Genomic DNA, 23,260 nt, shown 5'->3' with positions numbered 1-23,260 from the left:
ATATGATAGCGCAAAACAAAGACTACCCTTTCCATTCATAAAATAAACTGAGCATTATTTACTACAGCTTCATTATTATGGTTATGGTAGTTTCATAAAATGTCTTGCAAAGTTTTACATTTTCATATAATCGGAAATTATTTAGTTCCCCTTATAAATTAATATTTCTTAAAATTTGATAAACCAAACAACAAAATCAATGAAACTAAGGAGAAGGCATTTCTTAAATAATTTTTTTCTAACAAGCTATTCAAAAATATAAACTCTTTAATTTGTCAATTTGAAAGGAATTCTATCTTGATACAGAACCATGCCTTATAATCCAAATATTTAAAATCATGCAAAATGTTATAATGGATACCATGCAGAATGTTTTATTTCTGGTACCTGTAATTACATCCATTTTCCAGGATCTAATTTTGTATTTGTTTTCTCCTTTTTCCTATTAAACTTTCTAGATCTTCTACTGGCATTTTAATTCAATTTAATTTAATTTAACACAGCTCCTCTGTGTTTTGTTTGGTTCGTTTGTTTCCTTCCACTTTGTTTTGTTTCTCTTTTGATTATTTTCTTTTATAATCCATTTGTTTCCTTGCCTGTTAGTTAGTTGATTGAGATCATCCTGTTGTGTCTTTGTAACCAAGCCCCAGGCTCATCTGGTCCTTGACCTCATCATGTTTCTACCTCAACATCCTGACTGCTAGGACTAGAGGCACTCACCTCACCAGTATAACGAGTTCTCTTTTCTTATTCTATATTTAGCTTATTTTGCTGCTTATTAAAATATCTAGATTAAATATTTAATTCTAACTGCAAAGCACACGCATTTAGTCTATGAAGAACACATTTTGTCCGGTACAATTTGTCCTTGGGTTTCATCTCATGTTTTTATTGAACAAAGATCCATATCATTCATGAACCCTTCGCCCTAGTTAAAAGCATGATATATCACTTGCCGTTTTCTGAGGAATATGTTGTCATCCTTTTAGGAATTAAACACTGCATCTCCTTATATTTTCTAATGCTTTTGCTATGGACATTTGATATTCAATTATTTGACATCATCAATATGTGGTTTGTGGGTATGATGTTTTTATTTTGAATTATCTGTTTCATGAATATTGCATAATTTTTTGTGCTTCCAATTCTATTGTAGTTATGCTAATATTACCACTATTGAGGTTTGTATACCCTTTCTTGGTATCTTTTACTTAGTCTGTTTTTTTTAATCTTTCCTTGTCAATCATTGCACATTAGATTTAAATCTTATAACAGCATGTAGTTGACACTTTTTATCTGCCCTAATTTGAAACCCTACATTAGGAGGGTTGACCCACTCAGTTATTGTTGTGAATTAAGTTTCTGTTCTCGTTACCATGAATTCGTTTTATTATTTCTGCCCATGGGACTTCTTTACAACATCTTATGTTTGCAAAATACTATGTAACCCTTGCTGGCCTAGAACTCACTATGTAGGTCAAGCTGACCTCAAACTCATAGAGGTCTGCCTGCTCCTGCGCCTGCCTCCTGAGTGCTGAAATTAAAGGTGTACACCACACCCAGCCATCTTCTGATATTTTTATTCATTTATTTTTGCCTGACAGTTCTATTTCCTTTTTCATTTCTAATCACTAAAGAAGCCACAAGTTTTTTTTTAATTTTTTCCCCTCTGATAGCTTAGATGGTTGAAAATATATTTTTAAGATGTTGGTGGCCTTCTTAGGTCTCAGAAAATAACTTCTAAACTTTATTTTCTTGTGAGCAACTTGAAAAGACAAAACATTATTTATCCTCTCTCCCTTTGAGCTGAAGAAGTTAGGATGTTTGAAATTCTTTCTATCCACTCCCTGTAACATGTAGAGCCTGCTTATTGGGGGTTTCTGCCCTGCCCAGTTCCCACAGTCGGTAAGATCTCAAAGAATATCACACAGAGGTCTCCAGAAGTTGTAAACTGATTGGCCCATTAGCTCAGGCTTCTTATTAACTCTTGTAACTTATATTAACCCATTATTCTTATCTATGGTAGTCACATGGTTCAGCAGGGCAGGTCACATCCTGCTTCTTTGGTGTCTGGACAAGACTGCAGAAAGAGCTTCCTTCTTTCCAGAACACTCTTGTTCTCTTTGCCCCGCCTCTACCTCCTGTCTAGATGTCCCGCCTAAACTTTCTGCCTGGCTACTGACCAATCAGTGTTTATTTAAAACATAATTGACAGACTACAGAATTGTCCCACACCAGCCCCCTTTCTTATAAACTCTTAGACTACAACATTATCAGAGCGTTTCATTTTTTTTTCTCTTGTGAGGACAACTGTTACTTCATGTCACCTTAAACCATGTTAACCAGAAGTATTTAGACTTTACTCTGTGGTCAGTCAATCTTAGTGCTCAGCACCCAGGTCATTCTTCCTATGCTTACATTCTTTATTGTGATACACATCCCTATCAGTTGTAGTATTTTCTGAATTACTTTTCACAAGAAGAAAATAAGACTGTTCCATGCTGTAAACTCTTAGGTTTTTTAAAATAAGTTCCTGTGTTTAGCTCTCAGTCTCTATTTGACTAAATTATAAAATAAATTAAGCTGAATCACAGTTGCATCTCTAAAAAATTCTAAAGTCCTTTATGCAAAGCATGTTTTAAGATTATAATAGCCCCAGAGTCACAGAGGCTCAATATTTGTCAGAGACCCTTGCAGACTAGCCTAAGGAAGATGGGTCAGGAATCCAGGTTCTGCTGCCATTGAGGGACCTCTGAAATACACCACTTCTGGCTGACCATGAGCAGAGATGGGGAGAAGGAGAAGGGGAACAAGAGATGGGTTGAGATGAAGGAGAAAGAATAAAGAAAACAGAAGGAGAGAAGAGGGGAGGAGATTAGATTGGAAGATGGCAAGTAGTAGCATAGCAACGCTCAGGAGTCAGACTGGTAGTGGCTTATCACTTCTGCCCGAGTCATTGAACAGAACCACTCACATGCTTACCTTATTAGTTACATTTCCAGTTATTGCGACCACATATCTGAACAATTCAAGAGAGGAAGAAATCATTTAGGCTCACTGTTTTGTAATATTCCAGCCCATCCCACAAAACAAGTAAGGTGGGAAAGCCATCATAGTGGTAGAGTCTTAGTCCCATGGGCTGTGAGAGTGTGAATTGTCACATCAAGGTGGCCAGGCGGGAAGAACACAGGATAAGAGGAAGGAGTCAGAAATAATATTTCCCCACTCACAGCGACTACTTCCTCCAGGTATTCCCACCTTCCACACATTCAACAGACACCCACTCATTCAACAGCACAACCAGTTGTGGACCAAGTGCTCTACTACTTCAGTTTGTGGAAATTTCTTCACATATAACCACAGTGATTTAACCACTTAATCACTTAACCATTTAACTACTAAGAAAACCAAGTGTTTTGATGAATGGGCTATAAGATGTCCTATTGTCTTGGCTATTTGCAGAGAAGTTAGAAGGCATTTTAATTTATTTTTTGTGATTAAGTAGTCAATGGTGCAGGAGAATTGTCTGTACTCTGTCAATCATGTTTTAAATAAACACTGATTGGCCAGACAGGAAGTATAGGTGGGAAAACCAGACAAGAAGTAGAGGCAGGGAGATGAGAACAGGAGCATTCTGGGAAAAAGGAAGCTCTTCCTGCATTCCTGCCCAGACCACCAAGAAACAAGATGTAACTTGCCCAGCTGAGAAAGGTACCGAGCCATGTGGCTAACATAGATAAGAATAATGAGTTAATATAAGCTACAAGTGCTACTAAGTAGTCTGAGCTAATGGGCCAATCAATTTTATAACTTATGGAGATCTCTGTGTGATTTTCTTTATGGCTTGCCAGTTGTGGGGAACTGGGCAGGACATAAGCTCCAACAAGCAGGCCCTTTCATGTTACAATTCAATATTTTTTCCTTTCCCAATATTTGCATGCTTATTCTCTTAAGTCAAAAACCCAGCCAGGTTTCCTCTGAACACAATGTTTTGCTGTGCACTTTTTTAGGGCTGTGACTTTGATCTTTGTTTCTATGTGCCTTGTCCTCATGGCTTATTCCTCAGTAACACTGATTCTTTCTAGGCTGCCTCTCCTTTCTCTCTTGTCTATCTTAGTAGCTCAATGTCACTTTCATCTCTTTATTATCTTCCCTCTGGATATACAGAGAACCCATTTTTCTCACTGATTATTTGGGCCACAGCCAACTTACCTCCCGTGCATATATTTACTATAATATCTGCCTGCACCAAGGCGTCCTTCACTCATTTGCATTTCTATCTATTTTTCCTCCTATTTTCATCCCCATTTGTTTTTTCTCCCCTGGTTTACTCCTCTTCCTCCTGCTTTTCTTTGCTTAGACAATTCATAGTTTGTTAACTATGAATAGTTTAACATAGTTTTCTTAAACTTAACCATGTAATTCTAAACATAAGTCACCAGGCAGAGTGGCTGTGAGACAGGTCATTTGCATTGCCCCCTTGACCTTACACACTCTTGGGTGGAGTGCAGCCACAGAGTCTCTGTGCAAGTACCAACACGTTAGACCCACATGGCTGTCCGGGCAGAAGTAAGCAGAGAAACCTCAACAAAGGCTTAAGAGACATCAGGGATCTTCCTACACGACTCGTGGCATGACTGGCACAGGTGTCTGGGACATAAGCACAAGCTCTGTGGTTATTAACAGGTGTGTAGCAGCCAACAACACCTGAGCATCTTCCTAAATACAGAGCTGTAAGGCAAATGTATGCCACGCGCTGCCACCCCTGGGTCCAGGCACACATAACCAGGGCAGTAGCATCCTCCTAAAACTTCAGCAGAGAGGAATGGGAGAAAAGGTCCCCTGGATAACAGTATATGGATCGTCAAGGCAAAGGCAGCCTTTGATGGATCTTATGGGGATTTCTCTGGCATCATAAGGCTGCCATGCAATTTACCGAGTGTGGTCTAAGAAACAGACCTACTGCCTGAATTTACGCTAGCAAACTATAAGTTCAATTACCACAATAAAGGTTTTTCAGTCTCCATATTAACTATCCAAATATAGCCTAAGTCCTCCTTTTTTCTGATTTCTGGGTACTGATCATGTACTTTCTTGATCACTACTCAGGCAGTCTGGGATGAATGAAGCAATACGAATAGGTCCATGAATAGTATGAGTGACTGAGTATTTGGAAACAAATCAACAGCTAAAACAATGCCATCCTGTCTTAGTGCGATCATCAAACGTGTTTTCCTATGTGTTTACCCTCTTTATGGGAGAAGGAGCTTTTCACACTGTAATATGAAAACAATCCCGAGTCTCACTCAGCTGGAGCTTGCTACAGGAACTGTAAATGCTCCTGCCCGCTGCTCAGCTGCTCCCCTACCAGTTCAAGTTTCCCCTTCTGCCATCTCTCAGTCCCCATGATGTGATGTAACCCCTGTCATTAACACCGCTCTGCCCCATCCTGCTCCCTGGGTATGAGACCTCTTCTCTGTCCCCACTGCATTGATAGCTAACACATCTTCCCTTTACAGCTATCCATCTCCTCCTCTTAGGGGGAAAAGATGGGAGCAGTGGACGTGCTGTAGATGTAAACACCCCCCCCCCAGGTGCAGAGACATGAAGAACAGAGCAAAGATTGAGGTCAAGATCAGAGGCCTCCTGTGAAGAATCATGTGTTCTGTAAAAATGGCAGAGTGTCATCCCCTGAGTATGTGGATGTGACAGCTAAATGCATGATCAAGGTGCCCAAATGACACGGTGACAGGTTCCTCTGACACAAATACCAGTCAAAATGTAATGAGGATGTACCCTCACCACCACCAAAGTCCCGGACAGGATGCCCTCCACTTTATAAACTAAAGATCAGAAGAGCAGCCCTGGATCTGATCAAGGTTACCTCTGCGCAGGGACAGGTAATGAATCCAGAGGGCTGGGGATGATGGAGGTTTCTGAGCAGATGGAGGAGGCCCTGACAATGAAGCAGGGAAACTGACAAGTAGCCCCAGGCCCTGCACTAACTAGCTATTCAACCTCAGACCTCCATTAACCCCTCTGGATCTTGCTAGATAGCCCAGTGGAATGGGATAATAATAATGGCTTGTCTTTCTTTCCTAACTCTTTTTTTTTCTTTTTTTTTGAAAGTAATTTTATTAAATTATAAAAGTTTCCATTTACGCCCCTCTTCCCAACACCCTCCCACTCCCCCCCCTCCTCCCTCTTTGTCCCTAAGGGCAGTCAGGGTTTCCTGCCTGGGGAGCAGAGGTAGGTGGATTTCTGTGAGTTCAAGACCAGCCAGGTCTACAAGGGCTAGTTCCAGGACAGCTAGGGCTGTTACACAGAGAAACCCTGTCTCAAAAAGCCCACCAGGCCCTTAGGGCTTTGTCTGAGGTTAGGAGTACGGGAAAGAAGCCTGGGAGTTTGCCATCTTTCCTAACTCTTTCCCCCAAAATTCGCTAGCCCACTTGGCCCACTGCTTCTGCGCCCACCTCACTTACTGGGGAGCAATTTAACAAGCTACAAATGGAGTCCTTCCCGGGGCTGTCAGCCAACTGGGTCTTCAGTTGAAGTGGATCCCTACTTTTGTAATCCCTGCTTCTAACAACAGGCAGGATGCCCAGCTCTAGTCTAATTGTTTTGCATATAAAACAATGTCGTTCAAGTTGAGGTGATAGCTGAGCTGGGAAAGTGCATGCCTTGCAAACATAAGGATGTGAGTCTAATCTTTATAGCCCAGGGGAAATAGCCATGAATAGTAGCATGTGCTAGAAATCTCAGCAGTGGAGAGGAGACACAGGAGGGTTCCTGGGGCTCACTAGCCAGCAAGCCTAACCAAATTATCAACCCTCAGGCCAGTGAGAAACCCTGCCTTGAAAAAAATCCAAGGTAGACACTATGCTGAGGAAAAACACCCAAGGTAAACCTGTGACTTCCACATGTTTACATACATACATGTATATATGCACACCTACACATACATGTGCATGCACACAAAAATTGATGATAATGCAATGCCACAAACACGCTGCAGAAATAAATACAGTAACGTCATATAACGATGTTACACTTATATAACAAAGGACGCCACACACAGTGTGGTCCCATGAAATTATAACAGAACTAACATATCCATATCACCCAGCAATGATGTCATAGCACAGTGCTTTGCGCGTGTGTTTGTGGAGATGATGCTGGAAGCAAATCTACTGAGCTACTGGTTGTATAAAGGTAGCACACATCCGATTACATGCAGTCTGTGATACAATAATAACAGGGATTGGCATTGGTTCGTGCGCTTGGCCTGGCTTCACCAATATTTTACAGTGGATTTTTTTTGTACTGCCTTTAGAAAACTTACTGTAAAACAAGATGCTGTGTTATGCCAGCAGCCACTTCACACATCTGCTTATGTCCCTTGGCAACACGAAGCGGCTACGTGGGAAGGTTGAGACTGTGTGTGTAAACTTGCTGTGAGGCTCACACCGTGATGCAATCACCTAATCGTGCACCTCTCGGGACCCTTTGCCGCTCTGAAATGACTGACAATTGTATCGTGATTACGCCTAACGCCCCGTTTTAGACGACACATAGAGTTGGTCCTCACGCACGAGTGCACGCTGGAACACGTTGAACCGCACCGATCCAGTGCCCCCGAGACTCAGCTAACGGCAGGCTTTCTGATAGCTCAGTACTTGCCTGCTGTCTCAATACTAGTTTCCACATTCCTGGCACTGCCAGAAACCACCGTCCTACCTTCCAGTCTATGGCCAGTTACTAGACTCCATCTTTACCCCCTGCAGTAGAGACTCTAGCATGACCAGAAACTCTGTCTCTTTAACATTATGACCCTCTTCTGCCCTTCCTGGTATTGAACTAAGATCACATGACCATCAAGGTCTGCAATCCTTAACTGAGTACAGCTCACATGTGTGATCATCTACTGTCATGTGAACAACTCCCAACCTGGAGGATGTTTGAACCTAGGGCCGAGCCAGCCCATCCGTCTTTGCCTGCTGACTGGTTCTGTGGCACTCAGATCAACCACACCTGTGGTGATATTTTGTTTTTTGTTTTTTTCTGTCAAATAAAGCTTGTCTGGAGATCAGAGGGTGGAACTAGCCACTAGTTAACCATAGAGACCAGGCAGTGGTGGCATACACCTTTAATCCCAGCACTTGGGAGGACAAAGCAGGAAGATCAGGAGTTCAAGGCCACCCTGGCTACAGGAGAGGGAACAAATCTAAAAGAGAAACAAGAGCTCACACCTTTAATCCCGCTTTAGGGAGACAGGATCTTGGTGCATTCAGTTGTAAGCTTCTGCACTTTTCTGTGGACACCCGAACCTCGAAACAGGCGCGCGCTTTTCCTGACTCGAGCCCACGAGAACGGACGCATGTCCTAGGGGTTTGAACAGACGACACACACACAAAGAGACCGGCTCATCTGCCAAAGAGCAAGTGGCAAATGGCAGCTTTATTAAGCATCAGTCAGATATATATACTGTGGGGCAAAAGGACACCAGCCCCCACCAGGATCAAGGAAAGGAGAAGTCAGGGATCCACACCCAAGGTCGGAGAGCAGCAGAACAGAGAAAAGAGGAAGCTAGGTGGGCGTGTTCAGGTTCAGGGACGAGCTGACCCGGGAACCTTGCCTGTGGCGAGAACCTTGCTTGCAGGTGGAACTACCACTACGGTTAAGGGAGAGTACTTCCTAAGCTACACCTTTGGGCCGCAGGCAAAACTGACAAAACAGGAGAAGGCAGTTCTATGCCACACCCTCAAGCTGATGCAGTGGAACCAGGAAGCAGAACAGCCCTGCAAAGCGCCTCGGAAAAATGGGGAACCTGTGTACCTACATTCAGTCTGAGGACTTGTAGATACAGGATACCCCATTCCGTCTGAGGATTCGTGGAGACAGGATCTTGCCCCCTTTGGTCTGAGGATTCAATAGAGGTAAAAAAAAGTCTCTCTAGTGGCTGATTCCTTTACTTCTCTGATCTTTCAGCATTTACCTCAATATCTGACTCTGGATTTTTATTATTAAAACCAATTAGAATTCTCACTACACACTCCCACTCAGTCAAACCACTCACCTCACTTCTCCCCCTGACTGTGTTGTCACCTGTAAACAGGTTTTCCTGGACACCACCTGTGGCCAACTGCACAAAAGCACTTTCTGTCTCAACAGCTGGGGTGTCCCAGGCATCGGAGTCTGACACCCCTGTTTGTGAATCCCTCTCTTTTTTTTCATCTGGCTACTTGCTTGGAGATAAAAATTCATGTGCAGCGTTCAAAGTCTTTATGAAAACAATTCAGTGAATTTATTTCTAATGTATATAGCCATGTCTTAACACGCCAATCCACATATAAGACATTTGTGTTGCCCAGCAACTGTGTGCAGTCCCCTTTCCCGTCAGTTCCCACATCCCATGAGCAGGAATGGTTCTGAACATCATCGTTGCAGCACTGATCTGATTTCGGACCTCGTAGACTCCCAGGAAAGTAAGTAGTCTTGTGTGTCGGCTGCCTTCCCCTGTTGCTTCTGGCCTTTGCCACTGCTTTTCTTCGGTTTTCTTAAGGTCTTGTCTTCCACTGTGTATGGGAAGAACAGGCATCGCTCTCTCTGAAAGCTTGGAAGGGTTGCGAGGCTCCCCACTCAATCATGCATCTGTTCCTCTAACAAGAACTTCCTCTCTACCTCCGACTCCTTTTCCAGAAGATGCTGCTTATGACCCCTGCTGTCGTCTGAGTGTTTAATCAAGATTAGAGAGGCAAGAGGCGCACGAGTGAGGTCTGGAGTCACAAGTTTACATCGAAGTCCCCGCTGCGTGCCTCACCGGCTGTCTAATCATTGAGAAAACACTCAACCTGTCTGCGCTTTTGCTCCCTTCTCTGCTAAAGGATTAAGTGAGGGTTGAACAAGCGAATGTTTGCCAAGTGTTTGGGTCGGTGTTTAGTACACAGTAAGCGCCCCGTGTCCATGCAGGCTGGTATTGCCAAACATGCACCGTGCCCTAGAGCTCCGTAAACACTTGCCGAGTCGTAGGCTGTCATTTCATTTTTACCATGTTGGTCTTCATAGACAGGGGATGGTATGAAGACACTAGCAGTTACATGGAGTCTTTAGTGTCATGGAAGGAAAGCCAATCCCTAAACCATTGCAGAACATCAGGAGAACGGTATCTAACCTAAGGTAGCCAACTTCCAGTGAGCACTGAAAAATTCCAGGAATATGCCCTTAATCTCAGGAAAACAGAGATGGGGTGCTACCTGCTCTTATCTGTTAAGTGAGAACAATGCGCTACGTGCTGTCTTTCCCATGGTTTTCTCAAAAGGCCAAATGCAGTGATGTGTGTGAAAGTCCTATACAGGCAACAGAGACCTTTTTTTTTCCAGGGTGTCTTATTCTGCTTTCTGCTGATGTAACACCATGTCTGAGACTAGAGACGCCTAAACGAAGACAGGTTCATTTGGCTCAGAGCTCTATTTGTGACCGGGTAGCTATACCTAGTTGGCTTCGTGCATCAGTTCATGGTGGAGAAGTAGGAAGCGCAAGCAGGGTGTGCAGGAGAAGTGATTATGCTGAAGAGATGGGAAGCTGTAACCATCTCACTCTTGGCCCGAGAGAACTAACTGCCACCCCACCCCCCAGCAAATCTAATCCCCTGGAGAGAGCTAACCCAGTTTCTACATAAGACATTAATCCACTCCTAAGGGTGGTGTTCCGCAACTCAGTCATCTCCCACTAGGGTCCTCCATGTTTTAGGATTATAATCCTTATTTATATTGTGACCACCATTGACTATTATGACTCACTTCTTACCAGTGTTAATACTTATGTAGAATCTTTAAAAGCCTGCATTTTGCACATTTTTTATTACTTTAAGTTATGTCTATCCCATGATTTCTTGGTTTCTAATGGTCCCAGCAAACACCCAGGCCTGAAGGGATTCCCCACACTTAGCCTATAAACCTCTGACAGGGTCCTCGACGTTAACCGGCTGCAGAGCCTGGAACCACGGCCAGAATCAGGAGGTCTCAGTGGCAATCAGTGTGCAGAGGCCTGAGGTGATAGAAGAACTCTGCAATTATATATTGATTGCAGGGCTTGCGGCTGTCCTGATTGCTTCTTATTGATACAAATATACCAGGCTGCCTATTTGGATAAAGCTGAGTAAGAATTAGGACAGACAGGCAAAGAAATGGAAAGCAGGGGCTTAGAAAGGAGGAGGTAGCATTGCAGAAGAAACAGGCCACAGAACTGGGGAACAGCAGCATCATGAGGTACCCTCAGTCTGGGGCCTCAGTCACCCACTACAGTGACTCACATGGCTATAGGGCCTGGTGTGTTCTGAGGCCAGTTTGATACACCTGGAAATTAGGACTCTCAGTTGAAGAACTGCCACTATCAGATGCCCTTTTGGGGTGTCTCTGAGGCATCTTCTTGGATGGTGATAGGGCTAGGAGGACCCAGCCCTTGTGAACTCACCTCACACCTAAGCAGGTGGGCCTGACTATCTCAAAAAGGTAGACGGATGTGAGCCTGGAAGAAAGGCTGCGGGGGGCCATCCTGGCCTGCAGGAATGAACGCCACCAAAAACGAGAATTCCTTCTCTGGTCACATCTTTATTTGGAGCATTCCCTTGAGGAAAATTGGGGGAAGGGAAGATAGAGCAGGGACGAGAGAAAGCTTAGAGAGAGAGCGTTGGGCCCCGAGGCAGCTGCTTTTAAACGGTGGAGCGGCTTGAACACTGTCCTGATTGGTTAATGCCATTCTGCTGGTCTGAGCATGTGCAGGCAAGGGTGCAGGCAAGGGTGCTCAGCCCCACATGGCTACCTCCAAACTGCAGGACCACCTGTGCCTCCAGGTGGCTCCCAACAAAAGGCCATAATTAGTGCCTCTCTGTGTTGTCTATTTCAGTTCCTGCCTCGTGGTCCCTGCCTTGAGCTCCTACCCTGCACTCCCTTGATGATGGATTGTAATCAGTAAGCCCAAAAAACTCTTCCATCTCCTGAGTTGCTTTTGGTGAGTATATCACAGTATCAGAAGAGTAAGTAGAATACAATACTAAAAACCTAACAACACAGGTGTCATCCCTCAGAGTCACCCCATCCCTTAGAACTCCCAGATGCAGGAATCAGGCCACAGTAAAATACTGGCCACACAAGTACAATGGCCTGATCTTGATCTCCCAAAACTCAGGTAAAAAAAAAAATGTCCAGGCACAGTGAAAAGTGCTTGGAATCTCAACCCAGAGAGGCAGAGACAGGTAGCTCTCTGGGCTCACTGGCCAGCCAGTCAGCCTCAATGGTGCGTTCCAGGCCAGCGAGAGACCCTGCCTCAAAAGCAATATGGGCACCCATGAGGAAGGATGGTTGAGGATGTCCTGCAGCTTCCACGAGCACACGTACTTCCATGCAGTCTGCACATGAACCATGCTTGCACACAGAGATCATACTCATGAAGAACTTCTAGACGATTCTTCTGCCTAACAAAGCTGCACCTGTCGGGGACTGGAGGGGAAGTCAGGAGCCGTAACTGGCTGCCTCTCCCTTGAAGTCATGGTGTGCTGGAAGAGAAGCTAAGTCAACAAATCACCTGTGGAAGTCAAAGGACCAGGGAGAGCTACAAAACAAAGGGGTCAGAGGTCATGAAGTAAAGCTTATTGGACCACAGAGAGTTAGAGTTAGAACAGAAAAACAGGAGGTCTGGACATGGACACAAGTTAGTTCAGTACTAAAGAAAACATGATTCTCCTAAGTGAACCACAAGGCAGTTTCTCTCAGAGGAAAGAGTACCAGTTATTCTGATCACAAGATAAATATTTGAGAACCTCAATCATGCATTTATCTTAACAGGAATAAACCTGATTACTAGAGCAGTGACGTCACCCATCCCAGAGACTCTGGGAATCTCCAGTCTGTGCTTCTGAGCAAAAGAGAGGGAAAGAGCCAAATAACAGTTTGCATTTAGGAAAATAATTTGAATATCATGGCTCAAAAAAAGTGGCTTTGGGGGTCAGAGCTCCTGAGCCCTTTGTTGGGAACCACTGACCTAAAAGTCTGACCATGTCATCGCATGCTGGGACTAAGAACACAAGCGTGGTATCAAACACACACTGGGATCCTCACCTTCTATAGGGTAGTGTGCACACTCCACCTCACCTAGCTTGAACTAGCTCCTGTTTCCCACATCCCACAGTTAGGGGAACAAAAAGTCCCCTGCCTTACCAGAGATACCAAAGTATGTGCACACACACACACACACACACACACACACACACACACCCCAGGAACTATTCCTTAATGATCACAGATGATCAACTCACTCAGATCAACATTAAGAACACGTCCTGGAATTGTGCAGAGCTCAAAAGGTTTGAATTGTTGACATGTGCACACCAAGATGGGTGTGGTCCAACAAGGTAGCAGATGCTCTACCCTCTCCTGCAGATCATCACATGCTAACCAAGCTGGTCCTTGTCAGGATCTGTGGTACTTTCACTGCTCAATTGAGATGTTCCCCAAGTGTTGTCTGACACTCCCAAGAACAAGAAGGCTGCCATATGACCTATAAAGACGATTCGGGCATTCGAAAAGCTTTGCTCAAGTAAGATCTATGGTGGTTGTTGGCTGTGACCTCACCATTCATAAATAAAGTACCCATATTAAGCAAGGCTCTTAAAACAGAAACCCGCATAGAATAAGGTTGCATGTTGACTGGATAATGAAATGCTAAGAGCAGAAGCTCGTGAAAGACTAACCACATATTTCACCTCGGGACCATGACTCAGTATCCACTTATTCCACGATCATTGACTTTGTGGAGCGTGACTGCTGTAATTAAGGCAGACAAGTAGCAAAGCTGGGCTTCCCTGTCTGGTGCTGGCTCTGAAACTAAAGCAAGGGTGTTGGCCTTTGTGGGCTACTGACATCCGAGCAAGAACATCTGCAGCCCCAACTTTCCAAGCTACAGTTAGAGATATGTTATGCTCTGGAAAAATCTGGTGCTTGTCTGAAACAATGATTCTTTCCTCACAAGAAACAAACCATCAACAGAAACTTGGGGGGTGGGGTGGGGTTGGATGCCTTTTTCCTCAAAATAGTCACCATGTTTGTATTGGGTAAAACAACCCTTTGGATATCTCTGCAAAAGCAGGGGTTCTTATCTCTTCAGAAGTATTGCATGCTTGTGTTTCTGAGTCTTCTTTTGGTTCTGAGGATCTTAGAAGGGGAGGACGACATAGTGGGGAGCTCACATCACCAGCACAAGCGACATTCCTGACAACAGTGATGGAGCTTCAATGTTGCTGATAGTGACAGTGCCCAGGAGGCCCCAGGCTAGTGTGGCATTGCTGTCAGCAAAGCAGCCTAAGTTTGTACACAGTAGCGATGTACACAGTAGGGCTTTCTGTACAGAATGGCCTAGTTGGGGCCTTCGACTACAATGAACAGAAACTAAGCCAGTCACCAGGTATGATAGCTCATGTCTATAATTTCAGCATTTGGAAAACTGAAGCAGGAGGATTGCCACATGTTTGAGGCCAACCTGAGCTACATAATATGTTCCAGGCTACCTGGAGCATCAGAGTAAGACTCTGTCTCAATAAAAACAAGAGAGGAAGGGATGGAGGATGGGAGAGAGAGAATGAAAGAGAGAGAGAGACTGAAGAGGAAGAGAAAAGTCAGGAAAATAAAAAAGGGGCAAGAAAATGAGACAGGGAGGGAGGGAGACTACCCCAGCTAATTTAAAATCAAGTATCAGGTTTTGCTCTACTTGTTAGCTCACAGAATTGGCACAGGCAATACACAAAAACTGAAGTAAAAAAGATAAGTGAGCCAGAGCCCACTTACTGCTAATCCACACAAACAGAGGATGCTTCTTACATTGCTGTTGGCTAGAATATTGCACATCTCCTGTCTGGCCCCTGCTTCACTGGGAAAAGATTCTGCTGCAGCCAGTGTGACTCACGAGAGTCAGTCCCAAACAATGTGGTTTTTTGCAACTCTTCCTCCACATTGCAAGTTCCAAATGGGAACGCCCACTTCTCAGAAGTCAGTCACCAAAGCCCAGGGGACAGGGTATCAGGAGCAGCCGGGCCTAGAATTGTCAGTATCTATATAGATGCTGGGTCTTACCTCGCACCACTCACCTATCTCTAGGGATTGCAAGGTTAGCATTATGAATGGGTAAAAAATGTATACATTGGGGGAAAAAGACACCCACTTCATGTGGATAATGCCTGGGTATAGGGATCAGCCTGAACTCTGGGGTGACCATGGGTATCTTTCTTAACATCCAGATCAAGGAGGGTGACAATTGCAGGGTCAGGGACCAACACCAAGGAAATGAAACACAAAGAAGCTAGTTCAGTTCGAACAAGATGAGTTGAGAAGTCTGTGACTGTTGCATGGCAGTGTTACCCTTTCTACAGCTATTGTGTGATTTACAGGACTCTCTGCAGACTGTCTAATCATTACAAAGAAGAAAGAAAGGAGAGGAAGGGAGGAGGGAGAAGGAGGGAGGGAAGGAGGGAGGGAGGGAGAGAGGGAGGGTGAGAGGGAGAGGAGGGAGGGTGGGGAGGGAGAAAGAAAAGAGGGGAGGGGAAAGAGAGTAACAGGCAGAATTTTTTTTTCTCCAAAGAATGAGAATGCAGTATTGCCCTTGCCATTTCTCTCTGGTCAGCACTGGAGTGTTTGGGCGAGACAAAATGACAATGTGTTGCTTAAAGATGGAAAGTTCCAGAATGTCTACCCTCCCAGAGGAGACAGACAGGAAACTGGGTGGTAAGGCAGGAGGCTCCATCAAACCCCTGACCTTGTCCTTTCGGAAAGGCTACATCCTATTCGAAAGTCGTTCCAGAGACGAACTTGTTTCATTATCTGAAGTTTGGGGGTTTATCTTTTTGTTTTTCTTTTAATTCAGTAAGTGTAGCCTGCAGCCTCACAGTAAGCAGAGTGTGTCTTTAATGAAGCCAGTAATAAGTTTCAAAGGAGGAGGAAGAACAGGAAATAAGTGCTGCAATCTACTGGGAAAGCCTTCCACTCCCCCTACCCTTGCTGCTTTCAGCCCTCTGTGCCCCACACTCGCTGGAAGTCAATTCAGCAGCCCAGTTCTCTGTGATTAACAGTAGGAGCCAGGAGACCCCCAAATCGCTCTACTCAGACACGCTTGACTGATTACCGACCAGTTAGAGAAGGCACCAAGACTCATGGTCGGTCGTGAGATGGCTTAGCACACAGTAGGCATTCAGTAAGTGCTTTGCTTTTCCTTGGCTATGGTTCCAGGACTGTCAAATCTGGAGTCACAGCCACGTGAGAAATCAGGCATTCCCTCTATTCTTGTATATAAAATCTTTCCATAGGCTAAATATAAACAAATCAGCTTTTTAAATATTATATATATATATATATATATATATATATATATATATATATATATATATAATTACTTCCATTTATTTTGCAAAAGATTTGCTGACAAGACACCAGTAGCATCTGAAATTTCATCTGGACAAAGGCAAAGGCGGCAGGGACCAGGGGCGCTGGCAGCTCTGTTTTCTCCTCCACGCTCCCCACTGCCTCCTTTCCACCTTCGCAAAGGCACCCACATCCCTGCACATGTGCACCGCGATGATAAGACATTTTCAAAGCCCTGGCCCCAGCTGCAGGACGTGAGTGGGTGCGAACCTGTGTCTGCGTGCTTGTGTGGCACACACTCACACGCGAGCACGTGGAGAGCATTTGGAGCTCCTGGGACAATGAAGCGGAGGGAAAGAGCTAACAAAAGGGAGGGAGAGCGGGGAAGCAAAGAAAGAAAACTGCTTGGCTGCCTCCCTTCAGTTCTGCCTGCAAAATGTGAGCCAGCTAACCAGTTAAGGGTTTGATAAAGGACAGCAGGGAAGGAGGGAAGCTGCCAGCCCCAGGGCCCTGATGGGGAGTGAAGATAAGCATTAATCACCACAATGCCTTATGGGAGCTGAGGTTGTTCCTTAAGCATTTTGGTGGGGGATTTAGGAAGTAGGTAAATGTGGATGGTAAAGCTAATTTTTGCTCCTACTATCTTCTGAGACCTTCATGCTAACCCTTGGTTAGTCAAGTAATCTCACTCTGATCCCAGTGTATACAATTCAGTCATTCGTATACATGTGTGTGCACATGCACGTGTACACACACACACACACACACACACATGCACGCACACACGCACCTTCTCTTATGATGAAGAGGGACTGGGGTGGAGGAGTGAAATTGGGCATTGGGAAAACAGAAGATAAACAAACATGCATTTATAGAAACCTGGTTTGTGGCAGGCACTTCTGAACAATGTTTTTCTGGTGTTTAGCCCATTTGTACAAATGAAGGAAAAAAAATGTTGGTAAGTTATTTGGGCTTTGTTTTATTTTCAGACCTACACAGCTGGTAAATAGTGAATAAGACCTCAAGCCTAGATCTTTTTTCTCTTTTTTTTAAAGATGTTTAGCATGAAAAATACGGCCAATTTTGACAGATGTATACACTCATGAGACGCTCACCAAAATCAAACCAATAAACATGCCCAATATTCCTGTTTCCCCACTAGACTTTGTAAATCTCTCTCCTCCATCCTTCCCATTCCCTCCCCTACCAGGTCAGGCTGCAACTGGACTACTTTTCTGTCACCAAAGGACACTTTGCATTTTTTGAAATTTTGTGCATATTTGGACTACAGAATGCATATTTTTATGTCAGGTCTCTGGCAGTCAACATGATTATGATGAAATGAATCTATGTTGTAACATGTACTAGTGTCCACTATTTCTAAGTAGACTCTGTTCTCAGATATACCACCATTGAGTTAAAACACAACTGTGTTAGTAAACATTTGGGTTATTTCTACTTTGAGGTATTACACACACACACATACACACACACACACACACAAATGTCAGGTGCAAACTCTCCAAATCATCATCATCATTTACCTTCACATTATCGTCATCATAATTATCATCTTCAGCATCAGATCACTAACATCATCATTATCACTCCCATGATACGTGTGTGGGTATACTTTTGTATATGCATGTGGAGGTTGAAGGACAACCTTTTACAGTCAGTTATCTCTTCCCATATTGCCATGGGTTCTGATATCTAAGACCATCAGGCTTGTGTGATCAATGTCTTTATCCTCTGGCCTATCTCGCTGCCCCCCCCCACTCTTAGTTAAAACCAAGCCAAAACAAACAAAAGCAATCCAACATAAAAGCTGGATAAAGATTAGAACAATTTACCGAAAAGTTACATAGATGGAAAAGGTACTTACGAATATTGGGCACTAGGAACATTCAAATGAAAACCACAAGAAGACAATGCCTCATGAAGGTTGGAATGACTAGAATGAGAAAGGTTAACCACTGCAAGCATCAGGAATATTGTGGGGTAAGCGGACGCTCCAGCTCTGCTGGTGAGAATGGGAAAGGATAGAGCCGTTTCAGGGCACAGCGGGGCAGGTTTGCATGAGATAACCGTGCTTAGCCTAGGACAGGGTCCACTCCTAGGTATTTACCTGGGAGAAATGAGGCTCATACAAGCACCTGATCATCACAGTACGCTGACGCTCTCCTCCTAGTAGAAACCTTTGGAAGAACAACACAGGTGATTCCAAACACAGGTGGTTCCAAACTCACGTTTGGGAACCATTGTGCTGAAGGTCTTGGATGCATCGATAGCTGAGAACATCTCTTACTACTCGACTGTACCGTCAGTCCTGTACTAATGGGCCCTACACCTACAGATTTAACCAAATGCCATTTAAAATTACTAGAGATAATGTGTCTAAACTTTTTTTGGTCATTTTCTAAAGAAAGAAAAAGGAACAACTATTTATACAGATTCCACCTGATGTTAGCTTTGTAAGTCAGCTAGAAATGATTTGAGGTATATGGGAAGATGTACCCAAGTCATATGCAAACCTTGTGTTTTTATATGGGACTAGTGCATCCTGCGATTTCAATACCCTAAAGAGTCCTGGCTATAGGAACGATTGTATAATTAAAGACTTACCCCATTGATGAGGGACTGCAACTAATGAACCTGTGAGGTTGAGCAATGCATTTAGCCTTTATAAACTCTGTTTTGTTCATTTGAGCCATGATTTACAGCCTCAGGGTTCCATACTGTGTTGATTTCAAAGAATTCTTCCATAAACCTAACTCATGGAAGGGAGAATGCCATCCTGCATCCTGCATCCTGCAGGAGAGCCTCATCAAAGCCCATTGGTACACACTTACATCCTTATTGACAGAAGTTCAATCACACAATTAGGTACACAGGTGCACATACACACACACATACACACACACACACACCCATGAACACTCATGCCCACACATAGGCACTCACACACAGAAGCACACGTATTCTCATATACAATCACACATACACACACACACACACACACACACACACACACAAACCTTGAGATTTTGAAATGTTAATCGCTCCAACATTGAGGGTGCCACACTTGCCATTTAGCTGCTGGAAACACAAAAGCCGTCTGCTGCTTTTCGGCCCACACGAAGCTGCCTTTCACTTACCAGAATCTGTTTTGTCTAAAATGATTTGCTCATTTTGAATAACCTGTAGGGAAAAAGCGAGGGACAGAATCATCCACCTCTGTCATTTGGAGATGAACCTTGCCTTTTGCAGGCTCTGTCTGGACCTGGGGCAGTTTGGGTCAAAAACTGTTTTCAAGTCTTCATTTATTACCACTCTTTAAAGAATTCATTCTGTGATGGAAAAGGAGGGGGGGATTCCATGTTTCGTCCTCAAAAATATGCCCCCACCCACACGATCCCAGAGCTCTGTTTGAAAGCCCTGTTTACTTCGGGAAATTCAGCAGCTGCTCCCAACGTTCCTTTGATGTCTATTGAATTTAATATGTTTCACTACATTATGGAAAAGCCATTTCAGCTCGGGCACCAAAATCTCCTTGATGTTCTAGGGGGGCTTTCTGTTGGATTTTGTGTTTGTGGTTGTTGATTTGCGTGGTTGAATTTTGTCCTTTTAAAAATTATTTGAAGATTTCTGTCATTTTTTTTTCTTTTTTTTTTTTTTTTTTTTTTTAATAGTAAATTTTATTAAATTATAAAAGTTTCCAATTCCGCCCCCCCTCCCAACACCCTCCCACTCCCCCCACTCCCCCCCTCCTTCCCCTCCGTCCCCCAGGGCAGTCAGGGTTTCCTGCCCTGTGGGAAGCTCCAGCTCCCTCCCCCTCCCTCCAGGTCCAGGAAGGCTAGCATCCAAACAGACTGGATCCCCAAAATCCAGCATATGCAGAGGAAACAGGTCCCAGTGTCATAGTCAATGGCTTTTCAGAAAGACCCCGGGCCAGCCACAGTCAGAGAATCCGGCCAAATTCCGAGAATCTGTCTAGATCACGTCCTCGTTCAGTCCCAGTCCGGCTGGCCCTGGTAAACTCTCATCAGATCCGTTCCCTTGTATCAGTGGGTGATAGCATCCCTCGCAGTACTGATTTCGTTTTTCATGTTCCTCCTCCTTCCGCTCCCCCTCCGGACCTCGGGGGGCTCAATCCGGTCCTCCAATGTGGGCCTCCGATTGCATAGCCGTCCTTCGCCAGAGGAAGGATCTATGGTGATAAGCAAAATATACATCAGTATGGTCATGGGCCACGGCCGATTCAGGCACCCTCTCCTCTGTCCAGAGAGCAATCTGGGGGATTTCTCCTTGGACCTGGGATCCCATATATAATCAAGTCTCCTGTAAACCCTAAAATGGCTCCCTTAGTTGAAATATATTGTTCCCTGATCCCTATTTATCCTACCTCCCTCCCCCCCCCCCCATCCCCGGCCACCAAGCTTTCCCCGTTCCTCCCCTACTCCCTTCTCTCTAGTCCTCTCCCCCTCCATCGACCCTCCCACCCCCCCATGCACCCGAGGTTACCTGGGACTCATGTATATTTCCTACCTCCTGGTGGATAGCTAAATAATCTTCATCAGGTTCATCTTCTTATTTAGCTTCACTAGGATCACGAATAATAGGCTCAAAGACCTTTAATTATGGTTAGAATCCACTTATGAGTGAATACATACCGTGTTCCTCTTTTTGGGTCTGGCTTACCTCACTCAGTAAAGCGTTTTCTATTTCCATCCATTTGCATGCAAAATTCAAGATGTCATTGTTTTTTACCGCCGAGTAAAACTCTAATGTATATATGTTCCACACCTTTTTTAACCATTCTTCTATTGAGGGGCACCTAGGTTGTTTCCATGATCTGGCTATTACAAATAGTGCAGCTATGAACATAGTTGAACAAATGCTTTTGTAGTATGTTAGGGAATCTTTAGGGTATATTCCCAAGAGTGGTATTGCTGGGTCCTGAGGGAGGTTGACTCCCAGTTTCCTGAGAAACCGCCACACTGATTTCCACAGTGGCTGCACGAGTTTGCATTCCCACCAACAATGGATGAGTGTTCCCCTCACCCCACATCCTCTCCAGCATAGGCTATCATTGGTGTTTTTGACTTTAGCTATTCTGACAGGTGTAAGATGGTATCTCAAAGTGGTTTTGATTTGCATTTCCCTGATCGCTAGGGAGGTTGAGCATGACCTTAAGTGTCTTCTGGCCATTCGAAGTTCATCTGTTGTGAATTCTCTGTTAAGTTCAGTACCCCATTTTTTAATTGGGTTAATTAGAGTTTTAGTGCCTAGTTTCTTGAGTTCTTTGTATATTTTGGAGATCAGACCTTTGTCTGATGAGGGGTTGGTGAAGATCTTCTCCCAGTCAGAAGGCAGCCTTTTTGTCCTACTGACAGTGTCCTTTGCTTTACAGAAGCTTCCCAGTTTCAGTAGATCCCATTTATTCATTGTTTCTCTTATTGTCTGTGCTGCTGGGGTCCTACTTAGGAAGAGGCCTCCTGTGCCTAAATCTTGTAGACTACTTCCCACTTTCTCTTCTATCAGGTTCAAAGTGGACGAATTAATGTTGATGTCTTTAATCCATTTGGACTTGATTTTTGTGCATGGTGATAGATATGGATCTACTTTCATTTTTTTACAGGTTGACATCCAGTTATGCCAGCACCATTTGTTAAAGATGCTTTCCTTCTTCCATTGTATACCTTTAGCTCCCTTGTCGAAAATTAGGTGTTCATAAGTTTGTGGGTTAATATCTGGGTCTTCTATTCGATTCCATAGGTACTTTTTTCAAATACTAGCCAAAGGCTGAGCAAGCAAGAAGATTGACAGCTCCCAGAAGATAGAATTCTCCACTGAAGGGGAGATCACAGGAAGAAACTCGCTTCTCCCTTCCTTGTTTTCCCTAATTCCACTGCCAGCAGTGGCTCCACCGTGAATCCACACAGATCATCTTTCAGCGGAGCCGTCTCTATCAATGGACAATCAACTACCCACTGTGCTCAATGAAGTCTTGCACTAGGTAGAGAAGTCAGATAGATTAAAGCGTAACTGAGCTGAGGGCTGTGTCGTTACAAGACTGAATGATGCATCTCGCATACTAGCCTCTGCCCTGAACTTTGTTAATGTCCCACATCGGGGGCTAGGGTCTTTGAAGAGGTAACGAAGTAAAAGGAGGTCATGACTCACCCCTAACCCAGTGACTGGCATCTCTGTGAGCGGAGGAGAAAATGGACAGACACAAACAGAGGTTCACAAAGCAAGTGAAGATAGAGGCACATGAAAAAGATGCTGCCACAAGCCAAGGAGTGCCCATGGTCACCATGTACCAGTAGAAGCTGGAGTGGGGTAGGGTTTTTAGATAAAGCTTATGGAGGGGACACAGCTCAGCCAATAACTTAATTTCTATCCTGCAGTGTCTAAAACAACTGGTGAAGGAATTCTCATTGCTTGAAATTCTCTATTTGTAATAATTCTTTGTTGCGACCCTTCACTGTTATATTCAAGACATAATTAGCAATTCATGACTATCTATTATCCACCAGTAATCTGAGTGCTCTCACACACTTTAAGTATCACAGTCTTAAAAAGTTGGTATTATTAATGCCCTATGTTTAAGGTTTTAAGGATTGGTCATACAAATCAAAACACATATGGGAAGGAGAGGGAACACCACTAGGATAATTGACTTTGACCAATACTGACAGGAATGTATGGCCATCCTCCCAGTATTATGGATCTGGACACTGAATTGCAGGAAACTGGATTACCTTGCCCAAACGTACCTCAGATAGCAGACATAGGGTCTTTACCACAGCAGTCTGGCTACAGAGGATGGCTTGTGAGGGCTAGACTGTGTC

At 44.2% G+C, this 23,260-nt stretch overlaps 1 long non-coding RNA gene across 1 annotated transcript; it reads left to right on the top strand.

The window, feature by feature from the left end:
• The first annotated feature begins 8,784 nt into the window (after positions 1-8,784).
• LOC148120245 (uncharacterized) lies at positions 8,785-22,808 on the top strand. Its single transcript, XR_015734639.1, has 3 exons — positions 8,785-8,936; positions 11,905-12,009; positions 22,202-22,808. It is a non-coding gene; the product is annotated as an uncharacterized LOC148120245 (long non-coding RNA).
• The last annotated feature ends 452 nt before the right edge of the window (positions 22,809-23,260 follow it).

This window comes from Myodes glareolus, chromosome 12 (assembly GCF_982192425.1).
Source record: "Myodes glareolus chromosome 12, mMyoGla1.1, whole genome shotgun sequence".
Classification (NCBI taxonomy): domain Eukaryota; kingdom Metazoa; phylum Chordata; class Mammalia; order Rodentia; family Cricetidae; genus Myodes; species Myodes glareolus.
This window is presented reverse-complemented; position numbering and strand designations above follow the sequence as displayed.